The sequence below is a fragment of the Anabrus simplex genome, chromosome 2 (assembly GCF_040414725.1).
Source record: "Anabrus simplex isolate iqAnaSimp1 chromosome 2, ASM4041472v1, whole genome shotgun sequence".
Lineage (NCBI taxonomy): Eukaryota > Metazoa > Arthropoda > Insecta > Orthoptera > Tettigoniidae > Anabrus > Anabrus simplex.
The window spans coordinates 445,391,046-445,410,224 of NC_090266.1; positions in this window are offsets into that span (position 1 = coordinate 445,391,046).

The window sequence follows — 19,179 nt, forward strand, 5'->3', positions numbered from 1 at the left end:
AAATTGTAAAATGTCAATATGTTGGCATAACCAGATTCCTAAAATATGGGATTGTGTCTTGCTGATTGCATTATAGGTAAACAATCTGCTGGAAGAGTGTAATTTAAACTTCTTTTCTCTTATCCAGCTTCTTCTCGATCCACCCACGGATAGAAATAACTTTAGTCTGCGTATGCTTGACCTCTAAGTACCTTTGTTCAGTTACAATAACATTTCTGACAATTTATTGTGGTAACGGAAACAGTCGCGGCACCACTCGTTGAACTGAAACTCTTCGCCAATGCTCCCATCAAATTTACTGAGTACCCAGGACTACTTTGGCTACATTAATAAAATTGATCGTTCATGGAAAATGGCTTTCTGTGGCCACCAGTTCGACATATTAAACAACAAGAGTGTTCAAATAATAATAACAACATTTCGACGACACTGCTTTTGAACACTGCTTACTTCCTTAACATTGTACAATAAAGACAATGAAACATGGACAACAATACATACACTAACAGCATATGAATTCATCTAAGCAATTTTTGGCCGTAACTTAAAGTCCACAATTATATTGAAAAAGCGGTAGATTTACTGGCAAGTAAGAGAACACTCGCATGACAAATTTCCGACACTTCGGCGTCTCCAAAAATCTATAAAAGGTTAGTTAATTGGACGTAAAGCAAAAACTATTATTATTATTCTTTCTTTCTTTCTTTCTTTCTTTCTTTCTTAATCCGTTTACCCTCCAGGGTTGGTTTTCCCCTCGGACTCAACGAGGGATCCCACCTCTACCGTCTCAAGGGCAGTGTCCTGGAGCGTGAGACTTGGGTCGGGAGTTAGAACTGGAGAGGAGGACCAGTACCTCACCCACGCGGCCTAACCACCTATGCTGAACAGAGGTTTTGTGGGGAGGGGATCAGAAGGGATTGACAAGGAAGAGGGAAGGAAGTGGCTGTGCCCTCAAGTTAGGTAACATTCAAGCATTCGCCTGGAGCGGAAGTGGGAAACCACGGAAACCACTTCAATGATGGCTGAGGTGGGAATCAAACTTCCATGTACTTATTTGACATCCCGAGGCCGAGTAGACCCCGTTCCAGTACTCGTATGATTTTTCGAATTTCGGAAATCGAACCCGGGCCTCTAGGGTGGCAGTTAATCACACTGACCACTACACCACAGAGACGGACATTATTATTATTATTATTATTATTATTATTATTATTATTATTATTATTATTATTATTATTTATTCAGTTTATCGACAAGGTTTGGTTTCTCACCTGTAGTCAGCGTGGGATCCGACCTCTACCATCTCCGAGCCAGACTCCTTGAGCTTGGGACATGTGTTCGGGCATACAACTGGGGAGGACGACGAGTACCTATGCTATGCTGAACAGGGGTCTTGGTGAGGATGGGAAAATTGGAAGCGATAAATAAAGAAAGGTGGAAGGAAGCAGCCATGGCCTTATGTTAGGTACCATCCCGCCATTTGCACGGAGAAGAAGTGGAATACTAAGGAAAGCCACCAGGGGCGTAAAGGATTTGATAAGGGCCCGCCTGCCAAAATAAAAATTCGGATACCCTCAAATACATGTAAATTCTATGAATAACTTAATATTCATTTAAGTGAAGAAGGTAGGTGTATTGCAATATACTGTCAAGTAAATTGAACAAAGAGGTTATTAATTACTGTAAGATTATTAAAAAATAATGATTAGTAGGTTTTATTTGACTGCCTCCGTGGTTTAACAGCTAAACTGCTGAACTGCCAACCATGCACCACTTTGCAAATGTTCATACTTAACTTTATAAAGGTTTCATATTTTCAGTAACTACAAACCGAGTGAATTGCCCATGCGGGTAGCAGCGCTCAGCCATGACCTTGCATTTGGAATATAGTAGGTTCGAACCTCTCCGCTGGGAATCGAACCCGGGCCTCCAGGGTGACAGTTAATCGCACTAACCACCAGTCCAAAGACGACAATTATTATTATTATTATTATTATTATTATTATTATTATTATTATTATTATTATTATTATTATTATTATTATTATTATTATTATTATTTATTCACTTTACCGTCAAGCTTTGGTTTCTCCCCCAGAGTCAGAGTGGGATCCGACCTCTACCACCTCAGAGCCAGACACGTTCAGCGTGGGACATTTGGTCGGTCATACAACTGGGGAGGACGACCAATACCTCTCCCAGGCGGCCTTACCTGCATGATAGTTCGGATCCTATATCAAGGACTATTTTTGTTACATTAAAGAAATAAAAACGGAAACTGATCGTTCATGAAAAATGACCTGCTATGGCCACCACTTCGACATATATAACAACAAGGGTATTCAAATAATAGTATTAATAAAAACGACATAATTTGGACAACACCGCTTTTGAACACTGTTGAAGGTAGATGTAATACAATATATTGTCAAGTAAAATGAACGAAGAGATTATTCATTATTGTAAGATTATTAAAAATAATGATTAATTCCTCGACGAACAAACTGTAAAAAAAAGTAAGAATATTTCACCCGATTCTAAGAAACCACCCCCGTCATTCCCGTGCAGAGTGGCATTAGGCTAGATATATATTATATTTTGCTAGGAGTCTGCTGGGCCACCCTAAAGGAACGGGCCCACGTGCATTGCAGAGACTGCAGGCCTTAACGATACGCCCCTGAGAACCACTTTGAGGATGGCTGAGGTGGGGAATCGAATCCCTTCTACTCAGTTGAGGTTCCAGTCCTCGTAACATTTTTCAAACTCCGTGGTAGATCCGGAAATCAAACCCGGGTCTCAGGGGGTGGTAGCTAATCACACTAACCACTACACCACGGATGGGGACATTATTATTATTATTATTATTATTATTATTATTATTATTATTATTATTATTATTATTATTATTAATAGTGTGGTTTTCAATGGTTTCCCATTTTCACACCAGGCAAATGCTCAGGCTGTACCTTAATCAAAGCCACGACTGATGTCTTTTCAAGTTCTAAGATATTAGACTGCAGGCTTTCGGCACAATCTGCCGTTAAGATCAAGTCGTCAACATATGCCAGACTGCTTACAACATTTCTACCTTACTGAATCCCTCCCTGCCACATTAAACCTTTCAGCAGATGATTCATGCAAACTACGAAAAACAACGGTGGACGATTTCAGCCTTGTCTAACCCCTGTAATTACCCTGAACCAAGAAATCAGTCTACCATCAACTCTCGCTGCAGCCCAATTGTAAACAAACTGTCTTTGATTCATTTTGATAATCTACACTTAATCCCATAGTCCTCTAGTATGGCGAACATCTTTTCCCTAGTAACCTGTCATATGCTCCATCTAGATCTACGAAACACAAACACAACTGCCTATTCCTCTCGTAGCATTTTTCAGTTATCTGGCGCATACTGAAAGTCTGATGCTGGCAGCCCCTCTGTGGTCTGATCGCACCCTCCTTTCCAAGATGAAAGTGAATACTTTGCCTGGTATACGAATCAATGATATACCTCGATAGTTGTTGAATCCTTCCAGTTCCCCTGCCTATAGATAAGTGCAGTTACTGATTTTGTCCAACCTGAAGGTACCTTACCAACACTCCATGCTAATTTTATTATTCTATGAGGCCATTTCATCCCTACCTTCCCACTATACTTCACCATTTCTGGTCTAATCTAATCTATTCCTGCTGCTTTTTTACAATGGAGTTTATTTACCACCTTTTCCTCTTCCTCACACGTAATTTGACCAACATCATGTTCCTCCTCCCCATGAGCTCGTTGTTCGCGACACCACCAGGCAGATTTCCTTTTACGTTGACAAGATATCGAAAATATTCCCTCCACCTGCCCAGTGATTCCCTGAGATCTATTATGAGTTCACCTCAAAGGGTATGGTTAGAAAATTAGCCTTCACAAGATTAAATTGATGTCAAGAGATAATAAATCCAAGAGAATTGAATGTCAGATTGTTGATACAAAGCTGGAACATGTAAATGTGTGTTCTCCCAGGATGGTAATATAGTAAGTGAGATTGAATCAAGGTGCAGTAAAGCTAAAGCAGTGGGTGTCCCGTTGCGATCAACAGTATTCTGTAAGAAGGAAGTCATCTCCCGGACGAAACTATCCTGACATGGGTCTGTTTTCAGACCAACTTTGCTTTACGGGAACGAAAGCAGTGTAGACTCAGGATATCTTATTCATAAGTTAGAAGTAACCGGCATGAAAGTAGCGAGAATGATTTCTGGTACAAACATGTGGGTACAATGGCAGGAGGATACTCGGAATGATGAGATAAAGTCTATGTTAGGAATGAACTCGATGGATGAAGCTGTACGCATAACGGTCTATAACGATGATGTATGTCATAATTATATTTTGAAAATATTGCTTTTGTAATACTTTAAGAGTTTATTTCCTTGACCGATAAAATTTACATTCACTTCCATACACTTCCACCTCTTTTTCCAAATATCATTGGCATGGTTTCAGAATTACCTGTAATTTAAGCCCTAATAAAATAAATACTTTAACATAGGCCATTCCTTCCCATTCATAACGCAAATGTTTGAAACCTAGTTCTGGTTTTCAAACTCTCTTCTTCCTATAAGATTGCCTTAAGTTATTTGTATATGTTTTGTAACATTTTAATCCAGATCTTAACGTACTGGTTATACGGAGTAAATCAGTTAAAACCACCACCGCGAATATTTCGGAACAAAGGTGCAGTTAATGCGCTGTTTTCGCATAATGGATGTATGTAAGTGGTACGTCGATTCCAACAGCGTTCGGATAGTGGTTTCAAGCTCTAAGTTTATTTAAATGGGGCAATGCCTATTAAGAGAAAGAAAATAAAACTATAGACGATTAAAATCACAATGGATTTTGCTGCAATGTCATGGTGCAAATAGCTCACTAAAGTACATTATTTCACCGGGCGAGTTGGCCATGCTGTTAGGAGCGCGCAGCTGTGAGCTTGCATCCGGGAGATAGTGGATTCGAACCCCACTGTCGGCAGCCCTGAAGATGGTTTTCCGTGGTCTCCCACTTTCACACCAGGCAAATTCAGGGGTTGTACCATAATTAAGGCCACGGCTGCTTCCTTCCCACTCCTAGTCCTTTCCTGTCCCATCGTCACCATAAGACCTATCTGTGCCGGTGCGACGTAAATCAAATAGAAAAAAGTACGTTATTTCCATCTGGAAGTCATGTATGCCCCAGTCGACCGGCCTCTACTATGGTATGCGTGGCTCTTTCAACCGTACTGACGTGTATGTTAATTTTACATTTTATATCCTGTAGTACGGATTACATAGCGACGTCCCAAGTCAGTACTTCGTCGTATTGTGTAGAAGGAAGTCGTACGGCATAGGTATTTGCAAATGTGGATGAAGACGACATGATCCTAGTGTTTGGTGAAATAGGAAAGAATGCCGTGTATTCGTGCAGTGTGTACGCTGACAGATAGCATTACAGACGCCACTCATCTCGACGAATATTTGCGAATCACGCTAATCAACTACCTGAAACCTCGAAAACGTTTCAGGAACAAAGTTTCGACTGGAGAAGAGGGTGAAATCAATGTTCTGTCAGCTGTTTCTGTACGTCCCCACGTTGCCTACCGGGCTGTCATGAGGGGAAGAGGCATTAATCATAGTCTCCATCCGTATTGTGTTTCTCTTCATTATGAACTACATGAAAACTATATTCAGAATCGTTTAAACATTTGTCATGGCAAAGCAACCTTATAAACATGCAATATTGGTCAATAAACATCTCCATTGACTTCGCGATTTGAAACATCAACGTTCACGTAGAGTAAACATGTGATGCTGAACATAAGCCTTTCATCTCACAGGATCAAATTTCATGGACGGGTCACTGATTGCAAACAAGTTTCTCACCTTCTTCTCGCTGGAACTTCGCCGATGTTAGAGAACATTCCGCTGAAGACGAGGCGGAACATGTGGTATAAGCATGAAGGGTTACCAGCTTGTTTTGAAAAAAAATATTTCCCGATCGCTGGATTAGGTGAAAGTGACCTCTATCCTGACCGGCCCGTTCTCCTGTCAAATTTTAGATTTCACTATGGCAAAAGCTAATTAATTGCTGTCTAAAAAGACGTACCGAAAATACCGTACGGCATCGGACTCCACATTGGAGCACTTACTATGAACATTTTTTCTGAAATTATACGTCATGAGGAGTGATTTTTGTTAAATGCCTGGAAGCATTTATTGTCACTAATGGTAATCATTTTCAAAACAACTGGTAAACGTACACGCACGGGAAGGTTAGGCACTGTAGGGATTGGTAACGGGCCGGGAGTCTTTAGTCGAAGCACGTCCTCTCCCTACGTATGCGATAGCTTCACGCGTCATTATCAAAAGTACTGGAATCGTTATGCAAAACTGGTAACACGGTACTTTCAAGCTCGGTTACTAGAAGCCGGGAGTGCCTCTCTCCACCGGCCAATGTTTGCCCTGTCAGCTGATTCGAAACCTAAAGTAATCCCGTTCGAAGGGTGAGCAGTGTGGAATAGTGTTGGCTACTGAATGCATGATTCGAAGCAGTGTATCGATTCATTCAAGTGTCCGAGTGAATCAATTCACAGGAACGGCGAGCTCACGGCACACGATTCAGCTTACTCCCAGCGGACAGTGCTGAGTGGCGCACTCACTGGACGTTGACGGGGAGCCGAGCTTCCGCTGCAGCGAGACAGTGAATCATGGCACATCGAAAGAATCGTGAACGAGCGCGGCTCAGTGAGACACATGATACACACGGCTCCTTATCGGCTCACCGGACACGCGGAGAGCCGAGCTTCCGCTGCAGCGAGACATACAGTGAGCCGTGGTACACCGAAAGAATCGTATGCCATAATGGACTCTCGAGCTCAGTTCATTTCAAAATAACACCCATTTGCATTCACTGTCCTCTTCTTACAGGGAGGTTTAAGTAATAGATGGATTTATTTGCAGTGTTAAAAAGGTAGTCACAACATAATTCTGAAGTAGCTAGTAAGTAGGTAGGCTATTAGGTTATACTATTTATTAGTTTAATGAATCTTAGTATTATAACTTAGTTGACATTTGACAGTTAAACTCGACTCTAGCCTGCCCTATGACTATGAGTCATGCTCATGACCACTCAAAAGTAGGCCTACCTGTTTTATATTGGGAAGAACGGCTCAGTATTCTCTCAGTTCATATGTCACATCGTTGCACAAGACTTCAATCATATGTGGACAGACGCAATAACTTAACCAACAGTATGTTGAATCAGAAAACCAGCGGGCTACTGTACATCTCGGGTAGCCTATACAAATTATGACGATTTAAAAAAATCCTCAGCTGATAGAAAAATACTTTTTTTTAAAAAAATGACCGAGCGAGTTGTCGTGCAGTTAATATCGCGTGGCTATGCGCTTGCATTCGGGGGATGGTGGGTTCGAATCCCACCGTCGGCAGCCGTTAAGATGGTTTTTCCGTAGTTTCCCCATTTTCACACCAGGAAATGCTGGGACTGTACCTTAATTCACGCCAAGGCTGCTACCTTCCTAACATTTCCCACTCTGCATCGCCGGAAACCTTCGATGTATTAGAGTAACTAGCATTTTTTCTAAGAAAGGAGTTCATAGTATGAAGAGCAGATGGCAGCTGCGAGCACTGAATGCTGTTGCTGCTGTCTTACCAGCACATACTACACAGATGCAGTAGGAGCGGTGACCAATGAGCCGTGAATCGGATCACTGTATCGATTCAGTAACGTGAACGGATTCAAATGAATCGATTCAGTAAAATGAATCGAATGTCCCATCACTAGTGTGGAAAGAACTCCTACAAGGTTATCAAAACTAAATTACAATATTTATATGTAACGAAATGTTTCAAATACAGAAGTTCAAGTTCTGTTTAAGTCGAATTTTCCCAAATTGTGGATCCTCTGACAATTAAGTGCGTTGGCTACGATCAGTGTCTGCGACGTTTTGCCATAATAGCGCAAAAGGTAGTTCGACTTAATCTCTCAGAAAGCACACTTCAAATGCCAGTTTCAGGCCTCAAGGGCAACATTTTGTTGGAATGTTTATTTTACTGTACTCCCTATTTAACATACATACATACATACATACATACATACATACATTATCATTATAGACTGTTACACCTTTCAGCTTTCAGTCTGAAAGCCTCTGAGAATTTACTAAACGTCGCCACAATCCTCGATTTGCAACTAATGTTGTGGTCTCATTTAGCTCCCTATTTAAGTCCTTTTTAAATTATGAAGAGAAAAGGCTTCATTAACCTGGAAAAGAAGCTGCTCAGACTGGGAGCCATGTACTGGGTTGTAACTGCTGACAATGTCCGGCTCCATGGCTAAATGGTTAGCGTGCTGACCTTTGGTTCAAGGAGCCCCGGGTTCGATTCCCGGCCGGGTCGGGGATTTTAAAACTTAATAGGTTATTTCCACTGGCCCGGGGACTGGGAGTTTGTGTCGTCCTTAAACAGAAAAATACAAGAGAAACAAAGAGAAAATTAGAAAAAAAGTGGATGTATACCGCAGGGACTGCAGAATAAAGCGAAGTACTTTTTAAACAAACCGACGCTCTACCATAAAAATAAATACAGTCTCGCGTCAAATCCGTTAAGTTCACACTTTTCCCGTCCAAGTAAATGGCGAGTTTTCACCTTGAGTAAAAGAGGCTGTTGTTTGTTGCTGTTCGAGTCATCAGTCCACAGACTAGTTTGATGCAGCACTCCATCCCACCCTATCACGTGCTAAACATTTTATTCCTACCTAACTACTACATCCTACATCTGCTCGAATCTCCTTGTCATGTTCGTACCTTGATCTATCCCTACCGCTCTTACCGCCTCCACCTCAAAAGCTAACTCAACCAGACCTGTGTTTTTCAAGATGTGTGCTTTCATTCTATCCCTTCTTCTCTTCAAAATTAGCCAAATCGATCTCCCCTCAGCAATTCCATTCAGTGTCTCTTCATTCATGATTCGATCTACCAATCTCACATTCAGCATTCTTCTGCAGTACAACATTTAAAAAGTATCTATTCTCTTTCTTTCTGAGCTAGTTATCATCCATGTTTCAGTTCCATACAACACAGTGCCCCAGACGAAATTCTTCAAGAACTTTTTTGTGATTCCTATAGCAATGTTCGAAGTGAGCAATTGCCTTTTCCTACGAAAGGTTTTCCTTGCTTGTGCTAGTCTGCATTTTATGTCCTTATTTCTGCCATCGCTAATTATTTAACTATCCAAGTTTCCACATTCATCTACTTCCTTTAAGATTTTATCTCCTAATCTAATATTTCCCGCATCACTTGTCTTCGTTCGACTGCACTCCATTGCTTTCGGTTTGATCTCATTTATTTTCATCTTATACTCTTTCCGCAAGATTATGTCCCTACATTCAGCAGTTTCTCCAGATATTTTGCAGGCTCAGATCATATAACAATATCATCAGCATATCTCAGAATTATGATGTCCTATCTTTGGATTGTGATTCCCGTTCCAAATTCCTCTTTGATTTCCTTCACCGTCTGTTTTATACACCATTGAAAAAAGGGGGACAAACTGCAGCCTCGCCTCACTTCTTTCTGGATTGCTACATCATTTCCAATGTTCTCGATGCTTATCACTGCAGACTGATTTCGTACAGATTGAAGATAATTCTTCGTTCTCGGTATCTGATCCCGATCACCTTCAGAAACTTAAATAGCTTGGTCCAATCAACATTATCGATTGCGTTTTCTAGATCTACGAACGCCATCTACGTGGGCTTGTCCTTCTCTGTTCGGTCCTCTAAGATCAGACGTAAAGTGATGATTGCTTCGCGTGTTCCTTCATTTCTTCTGAAGCCAAACTGATCTTCTCCCAACTTAGTTTCAGTTTGTCTTTCAATTCTTCTGTAAATAATGCGTGTTAAAATATTCAGGCGTGAGATACTAAACTAATTGTGATGTAGTGTTCACACTGGTTAGCGCCGGCTTTCTTGGGAATACGTATAACAACAATCTGAGGGAAATCGGATGGCACGTCTCCTGTATAATTCATCGTATACACAATTTAAAGTAACGCCGCCACACTGGTTTTTCCTAAGGCAGTCAGTAATTCTGATGGTATGTCATCAATTGCACATGCCTTGTTATTGTTTAGGTCTTCCAAAGCTCTGTCGAATTCTGATCCCAAAATTGCGTCTCACATTTTATCTACGTCTACAGCCTCTTCTTCTTCCAGAACGATATCATCTACTTCTATACCTTAATACAAATGTTGATATGTTCCTGCCATCTTTCTGCCTTATCATATTTCCCTAGAACTGGTTTTCCATCTGAGCTCTTAATATTCATGTACCTAGTTTTCGTTTCTCCAAAGGTTTCATTGATTTTCCTGCATGCAGAATCTACTTTTCCTACAAGCATACAAACCTCAACATCTTTGCACTTCTCTTTTAGCCATTCTTCTTCAGCCATCATGCACTTTCTATCAACTTCGTTCTTTGAACACCTGTATTATTTTTGTCTTCATCATTTTTTGGGATTCTTGTACCTCATCCGTTCGCCAGTAAGGTTTAGTATCTCCTGAGCTACCCATTGATACTTAGTTGACTATTAATTATTTCTTAACCTATTTTCAGCAGCCCTATTGACTTCATTTTCACGACTGTCCATGTATCATACGGTATATTATTTCTCCTTCAGCATTTTCTTTTACTATTTGTGCAACGTGTACCTTGAAACCATACCTCGCACTCATTTCTTTCAACTTGTCTAAGTCTCATCTCCTTGCATTCCTCTCTTTCTTCAATTTCTTCAACTTCAGATGGCATGTCATGACCAACAACTCCTGGTTAGTGTCTACGTCTGCTCCTTGGAATGTCTCGCAATACATCGCCTTGTTTCTGAATATTTGCTTAATCATACTTAAATCTACTTGATATCTTCCAGTGTTTGCAGGTCTCGTCCACATATACAGCATTCGTTTATGGTGTTCGAACTAAATATTACCGATAACTAAATTATTATCTGTGCAGAATTCAACCAGCCGACGTTCTCTTCCATAAGAAATGCGCACAAAGATACACACGAATATAGCAGCCAAGATACTATCTAATATACCGTATCTACACTACAATTCTCAACTGAAATGTGGTTATATGGTGGATTACTAATATTTTCCCTACTACGTGAGAAGGAGAACAAAAGCATCCTTAAATTTTGAAAAATAGGAGGTTGTCTACAATAACTTCTCAAAATGTCATCCTGTCAAAACCACGCCGGGGATTTGAATTGCAATATTATTGGAATATAGGAATTCCATTAAAATAACTTTTACTCGATGAATAAACGAAGGTGCAAAGTACAATTTATGCCGGGGAATTAGAACTACAAATTATCGGAATACAGTAATCAGCTGATTCCTCCATTTATTTACTCATCTACCACTTCACTCCTTGATCGCATAGGAATGCAGCAAACATTCGTCGACAATCCAAAGACTGTTGAGTAATTCCCCAGTGTATTCCCTTTAACTTCTTTTATAAAATCGAAGTTTGAGGTGCAGCTAAGTTAAGAGTCGCCCTCAGTTCAGTGTTAAGGATGGTATTCAAAACTTAGTGACAGAAGGGTAGTAGAATATAGCAACTAAACTACTACGAAGTAAAAGTAACACATTTGGTAAAATAAAGGTTTATTAACCCTCCGTGAATGTACGAAGGATCAAAACATTACCTAAATAAATATCGTACTATATGTTAGTCCTTAGGAATTTTACACCAGGTGGGCTCCTTGGTTTGATCAAATGTGTTGAGAGCCTTTTGAATTATTTATGTTTGAAGACGAGACCGGGTACAAAGGTAATTAACATTCTTGCCATAACCATGTACTTACGGGAAAAGCTTTTAAATAATCAATTTCACATTAGGATTATTTTCACCCTAAACACTATGCAAATCTGAAAGGGTGGTCTATATCCAACACCTATTCCCCTCTAGAATACACTAAAATTCACTAAACAACACAACATAATATTAATGCAACATTCAAGGTCGGGACACGAGCCCTAGATACATAGGAATAACCATACGACAGAGCATGCGTCTGTAATAAACACACTAATAACCGATACAACGATACAACAAAAATATTGGCATGATGGTGAATACAGGCGTTCACAATACACGCCGTGGCTAGCGGAGTCAGTGCGGCCACTGAGTTTCGAACAGGCAGCCTCCTTCTGCTGGAGACGGGACCCTGTAAGCCCTCCTCTGAGACCTTAAAAGGGCATACATACCGCCTGATCTGTTACACTATGGATAATTAAGTTATACTGAAAATAATAACATCCTATGATGAATCATTTAAAGGTCACATCCCACTGTAAGTGGAACAGGCCTGAGCCGTGTTGTCTTGGCCACACAAAATCATCCCTTACAGCGGCGAGGTTGTGTTAATGGCCTCATTGTGTCCAAGTGAACATGTGTTTATTCCCTTTTCACGGAATCCAGGTCCGTAAATCCGTCCACAACAAAGGAAAATAATACTCTTCATCATCTTCCTTTCACCTTATCCAGCTGCTGCCGGATCGGGACATTTATGGCACTTCTCCACCTTTCTTTCTCTTTCCATAAATCCTCTTCCATAATGTTTTACCAATCAAGGTTTCTTCTTCCCGCACTCTTCTTTATTGAATCGGTGTTCTACGTCTCCATCTCACTCTCTTTCCCTCGAACTTCATCTCCTTCATCTGTTTTAGTATTCTTTCCTATTCCATCTTCTTTACATGTCCAAACCATCTTAGTTTACTCCTATCAATTCTTTCATTTAGGCTTTCTATTTCGACCTCCTTTCTCACATCTTAGTTTCTCAATCTCTTTCCTTGTTTTTCCTATTATTCTTAGGTATTTCATTTCAGTGGTTTGAATTCTACTCTCCTCCCTGCTTGCCAATGTCCAGTTCTCAACCACATAGGTAAATATTGGTGAATAATACATTTTTTTATATTATCTCTTTACACTTCCTTGGCATTTCCTTATTCCAGACAAGGTTTCTTACGTTCAGGTAGAATGCATTGCCCTGTTGCACACTCTTGTTAATCACCATGTCCGGCCTTATATTATGCATTAATTCACCCCTGTGTATTTGAAACTGTCAAAATTGTCAAGGCATTGACCACCAATTTTCACAACGCCTTTCCCTTGTCTTCCTTCTCTTGATATCAGTATGGTCTTGCTTTTTTCTGCGCTGATTTTCATAACGTACTCTTCAGTTCCCTTATGCAGTGCATCAAGTTGCTTTTGTACATCTTTGCTGTTTGTTCCTCAGACCACAGTATCGTCTGCAAATAGTAATAACTTTTTATCCCTATTCCCAAATGGTCCCTGTCACCTTTACAATTCCGTCCATAACCGCTAAAACCCAAAAAGGCGACAGCACACTCTTCTGTCTTAGTCCAGTTTCATTTCTAAACCATTCTGTTTTCCAAACGGAGCCTGTACGCTGCTGACACAGTTTTTTACATTGATTGCACCATTTTTACAGTTTGTGTACCCAGTTCCCTTTTGACATGGTTCCCCACACCTTCTTCCTGGGAATACTATCATATGCCTTTGCCAGATGTATAAATCTCATGACCAGATCTTTTCTGTATTTCTAACGCTTTTCCATTAATTTCCTTATGCTGAAGATTGGGTCCACTGTGGATCTTCCATTTCTAAAGTCATACTGTTCCTCTTGCAACTATTCTTCTATCTCTCTTCTCATTTTCCTCTCTAATATTATTTCCAGTATTTTCGCCACTTGCGATAAGAGTATTACTCCTCTATAGTTAATCACACACAATTTTGTCCCCCCTTCTTAAATACTTGTATTCTAATTCTCCTTCCCCTAACTTCTGGCACACATTTCCGTCTCCATATTTACTTTAACAATCTGTACACCCATTCTAGTCCAAAAGGTCCAGCAGCCTTACCACTTCCACACTAATTTCCTCCATTCCTGGCGCCTTCCGCATTTTTATTTTACAGACTGATAATTCCACATCTGACAAGGTTATATTATCTTCTACTGTTGAGTCATAACAACCGTCTACTATGGACAACTTCCCATATTCTGCAGTTTATCAAATTTCTCCTTTCATCTTCTCTTTATTTTTTCTGGATGTGTAATAAATTCTCCACCTTCCTCTTTCATCAGCTTTGTATAAATTCTTTCTTTCCTATTCCTTCGTACAATTCCATAAGGCCTTTTTTTTACTGCCAGCTCCACCTGTTTCCATCTTTTTTTTGTGAATTCTTCCCCACATTTCTTCTTTTCTTCTCTTACCAATTTCCTGAATTTCCTTTCATTATCAAGATACTTTATTTTAAATCTCTATTCCATTCTTGCCACGTTTTTGTTTCTTTCACTGTTTCTCTCAAACTTTCATTTTCTTTCACTCTTGTCGATGTTCTACCGCAGGTCCTCTCTGACCCACTTACAAATGACCTTTTGAAGTTGGACAATTCATCCTCCATATTTTCTACTTCAGTAACTGGAATTTGTTGTTTCGGTCTCTCCAGAAATTATTTCTGTGTATTCTTATCTTTTCATTTCCATACTTTCATTTTCCTATGTTTTATCTTTTTTTAATTTTTTCCGTTTCGATCACTCTCAGTTTTGCTATCACAACTCTACAATCTCCATTGAATGCTTCTCCTCATAAAGAAGTTACATCCATCAACTGTCTGTGATTTGTCATTTCCACCAGAAAATATTCAATTATTGATTTTATTCTTCTCTCACCTCATCTATACCTTGTAATTTTCCTGCTGTTTTCTTCTAGTTTCTCTCCTTGTTCATTCCTTTTCACATAACCATATGGCCCGATTACATCTGCCTTTTCTTGTCTTTCGCTTTTCACCTGTGCACTTAAGGCTCCCATGATAATCATTTCCACAGCAGTTATCTTCTTTTCTAGAGTCTCCAGGAATTACTCAATATCATCGTCTTCCTTTCCTGTCTGTGGTGAATACAATTTTATGACGTCCTTCACTTCGTTCCTCATTCTCAGTATTATTTTCATTATCCTGTCGCTGATGTACACTACCATATCCACATACTCTTGCAGATGTTTTGAGATTACCAGGTCCACTCCGTTTTTTTCACTTCTCTGCCCCCACTCCAGTATAGTGTATATATTTTCCTCATTCTCCCCTTCCATTTAACTCCGCTCAATTTTTTACAGTTCCCCCAGTGCCCAAGGTACTCCACTTCGCCTGCAGGAGCGTACGCCCTGACCTTTTCCGGGGCAAGTTCCGAAGTACCATATCATATATGGACTATTATTACGGTGGGATCACCACTCTCAGAGTCATTTTATACCTACTGTCCGGTGTAAATTTAGGCCGCTCTGCAAGAGTACAGACGCCTTTTGCAACCGCTTCTCTGAAGTACAGATATTGCTGTTAGGAAAATGTTCTTCCGCTTTATCTGCCGTTCGGGCTGGGATCCTCCATTTAAACCGTTCACCATGTTCTCCTTTTTGGTTAATTTATGTCATTTCCTATACAAAATCTTCACCTGGTCTCCAAACAAGGGCTCCTCCGGCTTAGCCGTTTGTTCCCCCTTTGGGTGTCAAGTTTGGTAATGGCCGCTTGACCCTCGGAAAGACAGTCGCAATTAGTCCTGTCTACTGTCACATAGAGTAGCAGGATGATTCTGACCAGACCTAGAAAATAATATTCCTATTATCATATATTTCCTTCTATCGGCTTTCAATCCAGTAGCATTTCATTTTTCGCATTTAAATTCATTAATCTTCACAATTCACAGAGACAGTACACATCAAACAAAAGTTCCATTACCGGGCAAGTTGGCCGTGCGGTTAGAAGCGCGCGACTGTGAGCTTGCATCCGGAAGATAGTGGGTTTAAATCCCACTGTCGGCAGCCCTGAATTTGGTTTTCCGTGGTTTCCCATTTTCGCACCACGCAAATGCTGGGGTTGTACCTTAATTAAGGCCACGGCTGCTTCCTTCCAACTCCTAGGCCTTTCCTATCCCATCGTCGCCATGAGACCTGTCTGTGTCGGTGGGACGCAAAGCCATTAGCAAAAAGAAGTTCCATGGCATGAATCTACTCTCCACACCAGAGACCCGGCTTCAAATTTCGCGACATCCTATGACAACACTGCAACTTAGTTCTTTCTTTACGGATACTCTTTATAATACAAGTAGGATAAAACTAATATCGATCGGCTGCAAGGTGGTCATCTATCTAGTAAGGGTGGTCGTATGTTCGTATGTTCGAACCACGGCCTCGAGTTTCCTCTACACCACTACACACACAGATAAGTATTCTGTCATTTAACAAACCCACATGAACGTTACATTAAGAACTGCAGTGCCAGTCCTCGCCGATATTCTCTTAAAACATACGCTCTAACGTGTATTAGCAATGACATACGCTCTAACGTGTATTCGCAATGGCAACGAGCAACATGGTACTATAGTCGTGTCCCCCGAGCGCAAACATTACAGTGAAAGCTATATTAATACAGATAATTAAATACTCCCAAACTACAAGCACTCACAGTCATAAAATTATACATCTAGCTGGAATTATGCGAGATGAAATACCCGAAGGAAAAATAAGCTCCCATGAAATAAATGCGCATATTTACGCAAGTTATACCCATTCAAATGACTATTTTGGTTACACTCGTGCCCATGGTTTAGGCACATTTACTCTCAACCCTGTCACCTAGTATTTATCCGCTACCCTGTATGATCACGCAATGAATTCCGCGTGTCTCCGCTCGAATTCCGACAGATCGATACTGGTATTTAGTCAGCCATTTCCACCGGCTTTTTCTCCATGAAGTGTAAGTTCCTGTTTTCATTCTCTGCAAAATTCCTGATCCTCATATCTTCGGGATCTATTTACAGTGTATTTGACAAGGAAGACATTAAGATATTTCCCTTTCCGAACCTCTCCAACCAACGCATACTTTACGATACTGGGATTCCTCCGGACACAGTGTTCCAAACTCGAGTACTTAGACTGATAATCCTGCGCATTCATTAACATTTTATTTCACTGAATTACGTGAACTGGCATCTACCCCTATTTTCACCTGTGTCAGACGTACATATGGTTCCATCTTGTCGTCATCCTTTGGATTTTTTTTTTCTATTTGCTTTACGTCGCACCGACACAGTGAGGTCTTATGGCAACGATGGGAGAGGAAAGGCCTAGGAGTGAGAAGGAAGCGGCCGTGGCGTTAATTAAGGTACAGTCCCAGCATTTGGCTGGTGTGAAAATGGGAAACCACGGAAAACCATCTTCAAGGCTGCCGAGAGTGTGGTTCGAACCCACTAAAATTATCGGTGAGTTTTATCGTTTCATAAGAAAAAATGCTCTGCCACACTGACTGGTAGAATTCCCTGGTACTATACATCACACTACGGCTTGCCAGCAATGCAAAATAAATTAATCTCCCTACGTTAACCACATTGCTATCTTATAGGCTGACATGGAAGCCATAACAGATTCATCAGACCACTAATAAACGTGCGCTAATGATCTAACGGCATGACGTATCATCCACATTACGTCATATGAAGTTGAGGTGTATGATAAGAGAGGATTCACTACCAGGGTTTCCACCTTTGGTACTTTAGTACTAGATATAGTACTTCATTTTCATTCTTAGTAAATTAGTTCCTTTTATGGAAATCTAACACCTTTGTATGGAGGTAGAGTAGAAACTCTTCTAGTGCAGCCGAGGAACAAGAAAGAAATTGATAAGAAGTTTCAGAGCTAAGTGCCTATCATTTCATATTGAATTCTGCGAACAGATTTTAAAGATGGTGGATTTTCGTGATCCAATTTTAAGAAAGCTGTCCATGTGGAACCTAGAAAATTGCAAAAGAGGTGGCAGTTTCATCAGTATAATCTCATTAGATATATATTTCCCTAATGCAATTACAGAAAGTGTTTTTGAATTTAGATAGGAATTGTTGGTTAGCCAAGTCCACAGAAACTTAACAGCTTTTCAGTTAGCTCTAACATAACGTTTTTCCTGCTTTTACTATTAATAAGACCAAACTGAGAAACAAACTCCAATCCTGTATGTTGAATGGGCTCCTTCCAACAAAGGAGAAACTAAAACACTCGTCTGTCCAAAATTTTCACATTACAAAACTGTTTATTGTTCTGGTAATGTTTTCGAAGGATTAAGAGAAGACCAAAATGTGAAATGCATGTGAATGGCAGCCAACTTTAGGGTAGTGTATGAAAACAAAATGTGTGTATGTGTGTGTGGTTTGAACAGATTTGCGTGAGAATATTCATAGTGTTCATAATCTGATCATAAATGAACGACTCTCAACTCGTAGTCGGCTTGGAACTAGAAGTGTTAGGATGGTGGCGACTGAAACTGTAACACTGCTGCTTCCCATCATAGATATCAAAACAGATAAGTTCTGAGAATTCAAAATTTCTCCTTTAATAAATGTGTATATTTGATATCGCTGGCCTAGATTGAATACCTCGTATCTCACAAAGTTCTTCCTATCCATTATTTCCCTTACGACTGGTCACGCCTTCTAGCCAGATTTGGCTATGCAGTCCATCAGAACAATGTTCGTTTGGTTTATTTTCCTATGCCGAGGAGTAAAGGAAAATGAACCTTATAAAAATTACACTCTAGAAGTTTCTTTTTTTGCTAGGGGCTTTACGTCGCACCGACACAGATAGGTCTTATGGCGACGATGGGATAGGAAAGGCCTAGGAGTTGGAAGGAAGCGTCCGTGGCCTTAATTAAGGTACAGCCCCAGCATCTGCCTGGTGTGAAAATGGGAAACCACGGAAAACCATCTTCAGGGCTGCCGATAGTGGGATTCGAACCTACTATCTCCCGGATCCAAACTCACAGCCGCGCGCCTCTACACGCACGGCCAACTCGCCCGGTACTCTAGAAGTTAGTAAATACGTCACTCAAAGATACTTTCCTATAGTAAGTTACGGTAAGGTTCATTTACCTTCACACATCGGCATAGGAAAAAGAACACAACGAACACTGTTCTGATAGACTGCATATCCATGGGTGGCTAAGAGGCGTAACCAGTCTTAAGTGAAATAATGGATAAGACGAACATGTGAGATACGGGGTATTCACTCTAG